Here is a 4,397-nt window from a genome sequence, read left to right on the forward strand (position 1 = left end):
GGTGACTGCTGGGTGTGGGGAGCCTGCCACCGAGGAAAGGGACACGGGGATCCCAAGTAGAGTAGGAGGAGGAGCGGTGAGTGTGTGAGGGTAAGAGAGAGACCCACATACACTCACTGATACGCCTCGCTGCTTTCACTCACACAGAGGTAGTTCCCGTACACTCTCGCTCACCAGCGTGCACACTGACGCACATAGGGAGCACACACGAGCCGACATACAGAATTTAGTCCCAAACTCTTGGCATGAAAAAGGAGAAAGAAAGAGGATGTAAAGGAAGGAACACTCAGGAGGATGAGTGTTAGAGAGAAACAAGAGGAATGGTAAGAGGACGAACAGAGAGTGAGTGTGAGAAAGAGAGACGGAGAGGGTAGTCATAGAGTCCGCGTGCGTACGTGTGGTGTGTTTGTGGTGACGGATTCTCAGACTTGGCTTTTTATATGGCAGTAAGAGTGGAGCCCCCCCCTCCACTCATCCTCCCCTCATCCTCCCCTCCTCCTCCCCTCTCCTCCTCCTCTCTCCTCCTCCCCTCCTCTGGTTGGCGTGGTTACGAATAGGGGGAGGAGGGAGCCCCACGCTGTCCCCTCTCCCTCTCTGTCTCACTCAGAATGGCTCTCATCACATTACTTTCTACCACACTACACTCCCTCTGAGCCAGTGAGGAGCCAACACACACTCCCTCCCTCTCTCCTTCTCCCTTTCTGCTCTCTTACCCTGACTCCTCACTCCTTCCTTCCACTTTTGATGCTTTCTCTCTCTCTCTCTCTCTCTCTCTCTCTCTGCTTTGCTCTCACTTTCCCCTCTCTCTCACTCCTCACTTCTTCTTCCACTTTTGATACTGTTTCTCTCTCCTCTCTCTCCTTCTCTCTCTCATCAGCCTCCAGCCTCTAAAAATAAAGATGGAGCACAGGGAGAGGGAGCTGCATTTTCCTGGAGGTGCCAGGAATGTATATGCTTTCAACACTTTCTATCTGGCGTATCAACACACACACACACACACACACACACACACACACACACACACACACACACACACACACACACACACACACACACACACACACACACACACACACACACACACGAGACTCTTGTGAACAAGTGTCACGGGACTCATCTGAAGGTGACCAGCACGAATATCTCCTAGATTTAGGACAGACACTTCAAAACCTTGTTTCTTATGATTTATATTTTTACTGTACTTTTTGCCATTTATGAATGTGTTATTCAATGCATTTCTATGGGCTTTAGTAGTAAAAGACCAAAATCTATATTTTATCAAATTATTTTTGATATATATATTTTGTTTTATACTGTACCTAAAGGGGTCCTAAAATTTCAAATCAAATAGCTAAATGATCCATAGTATGACCATCTTAAAACAATTCCATATGTTAGCTTAGCATCCCCCCCCCCCAGCGTCTTAGACTCTAAAGAATTCAAATGTGTATGGTGTTTATTAAGAAGGCTAATGCTAAATACCAACACATGAGCCAACAGCACATACTGTGCACACTAGTAACACGAATCATTAATCTACTGTTGGGTGGCGCCATCACTTCCTGGTCTTTCCTGGCAGACAGCCTCCTCCTGGGAGAGATTTTATTCAGGGAAAAAGACAGGGTTAAAGGACAATGGGGAGGTGCCATCCATGGTTAATGTGCCACTGACATTGACTCCATTTTACTGTTGCTGTAGTCCACTTTTTGCCCTCTCTCAGCGTCAATAACCGCACTTCTGCACCTCAATGCGCTGACACCGTTTCTTATTGGTATCTTTTTTTTGAGCTATTGATCTCATGGTTTTATTCAATTAAGGGTCCCCCGTTTGATGGGGGGATAGATCTCTGCGCAGTGGTGATGTCATATATTTGACATTTTCATCTTTCAGAGTGATGAATGAGAAATATGGAGGGAAATGACAACATTAGAAAATAGTCAACGTGCACCGTTCTCCTCCTCTGGACCATGTCTTTGGAGAGGAGGTCAATTAAATGAGGTCTGGATTTATTTAGCATAACACGTAAGGCTGAGTGAGTCTGTGTCTTACACAAATCCACTCGGCCTTTACCGGGGATGTGCATTAGAATTTGTCATAGCAAACAATTGAGGCTTATATCCTCGAGTGCTGTTATTCAGCATTTAATTGAAGTTGTTGTTGTTGTTGTGCCGTTGCTGTCGTGTAGGGATGAGGGCCAGGCCAGCATGGTGAAACATGATGTAAACCTCCCCCAGATGGAGGGCTTTGGCGTTGTTTGCACTAGGTTTGGACAGGGCTCTCATGGAAGATTGAGATGGATCAATGCACACCAGGACGCCTGAACATTTGTCACCACTAGGCTTGACTGGTCACCAATTAGAGCATTCCACTTCTGTCTCTTTATCATCATCAAACAGCCATTGCAGTGTTATGGCGTAACCGGTTGGCTCTCAAATTCATCTTCCAGGGTGAGTCCATCCACAGACTCAACACACAACCCAGATCACTCACAAAAGACCAGGTGTGCGTCTGACTCGGTCGGGCGTATATTTGACCACTGTGTGTTAAGCTTTATAATTGTCATGGAGTTTGTCCGTATGAAGAAGCAAACAATACCTAAATTGCTTTCTGGGTTTGCTTAGTCGGATTTGTTTGTTTTAGGCACCTGCCGGCAGTACCTGCCAGTGAGTCTGTCGTCAGTGACCCAAATCTCTACATCCTTTAACCACTGAGAGATCAGTTCACAGCACAGAGGACAAACACAGAGGTAGGGATGCGAGAGAGATGAGAGAGAGAGGAAGACGGTCTGGAGAGAGGGAGACAGAAGGAAATGAAAGAACAGGAGAGAAGTCATTGGAAGCTGTGGGAGTTGAGGCATCTCAGTGGAGTAGGTTGGCTTTGATTGGTTGGTTGAGAAGTAAGTAGGGCGGAGGGAGTAGGGCTGTTGTGGTGAGAGAAGAAAACGGAATTAAAAATGATGATTGAGCTGTTATACAATACATAGTCTACCGCATATTACGCATGGCAATTATTTTGATTTTTTTTATGATTTAAGATGTCTTTGGTACATAATTGGTGTAGCCTACTGTATACTCACTTGATGAGAGATTGACAATGCAGCCTGAGGCAAGGAACAGTTTTTTTGCTACTTTTTGCTACTATAGCCTATAGTCGCATCATGCAGCTCACTTATGTTCATTTTAAGGTTTGTATCATTCACAACTAAAGTTACCAAATCATTCTAAATCTAGCATACAGGACCTGTTTCAAATGATCACTTTTACTCTCATACTGTATGTGCAATCGTGCCGAAAGGGAAAAATATCCTTTCTATTTTATTCAGCTAAGTTCAATTATAATCTTCTTACTATAAAATCATATAATATAAAATAATGGCACGTGACTTATAATATCTTGTCAGCTACATAAACAAGCCTACATCCTATGGCATGGAGCATAAGCAGATCACATACAGTAGGTCAACTCCTATCCTCTTCTTCTGAAATACATTTTCTTCATATCATGTTTCTTTAGACCTGACTACTAATGAATAATGGATTATTGTGATGGTGTATATTAAACTGATTCATTCCTTTTTTTTAAAAAATGTAGATGTTCCAAAGGTGCGCAACAGTGGCTTGTATCCGTGGAGGCCAAGAGATGCTAGAGGTGTTTATGTTAATTACCGCTCAATTACCGTGAGACCGGCAGTCTTTTGCGTGACAATGACCCGTCTGACAACATTTTATGGCCAATGAAAATCATGTGTTTTTATGGGGATTTATTTATTGAACGGAAGGAAACGTCTCGTATTGAATTGACAGAACATTAAAGGGTTACGCAGTAATACAACTCTCTAGGACTTTGGAACAAACACTTGAAAGGTTACACCTCCTCCCCCTTGTAATACAATGAGGATAATTCACTTAGCTAAAACATAGATGTCAATCTCAATGTGACTTCCCAGGTTAAAAAGGATAAATACAATACAATTGAAAAAAAAACTGACCATCCTCAAAGGGACATTGTTTCGGAAATCAGACCTGCTTGGTTTAGAAAAGATCATTAGGAAAAAACATTGCGGGAGGCTCACAGCTCAGTTGAGCCTTCCCCCGATCCTATGGAGCTGTTCAGTGGAAGGGGGTGCTGAAATCCCCCCACTGCTCTGCAACTAGCACCATGTGAGAGAGAAGTTAAACCTGATATTTAACTGATGGTGGTTATAATCAAGGTTATTTAGTGAGTGAGAGGCTGATTAGTGGTTTCTTATTATGATCAGGTGCCAATAGCCAAAATAGCGGACAAAAACAAATATCAAGGTTGAAATGAACGTTTTCAGGGTTTAGACATCTGGTTTGTTTCTGTGAAAGGGGGGTTTGGAGGGGGGAGAAGAGGGTGCAGAAAGCTTTTAAAATTGA

The sequence above is a fragment of the Oncorhynchus nerka genome, linkage group LG21, assembly GCF_034236695.1.
Source record: "Oncorhynchus nerka isolate Pitt River linkage group LG21, Oner_Uvic_2.0, whole genome shotgun sequence".
Taxonomy (NCBI): domain Eukaryota; kingdom Metazoa; phylum Chordata; class Actinopteri; order Salmoniformes; family Salmonidae; genus Oncorhynchus; species Oncorhynchus nerka.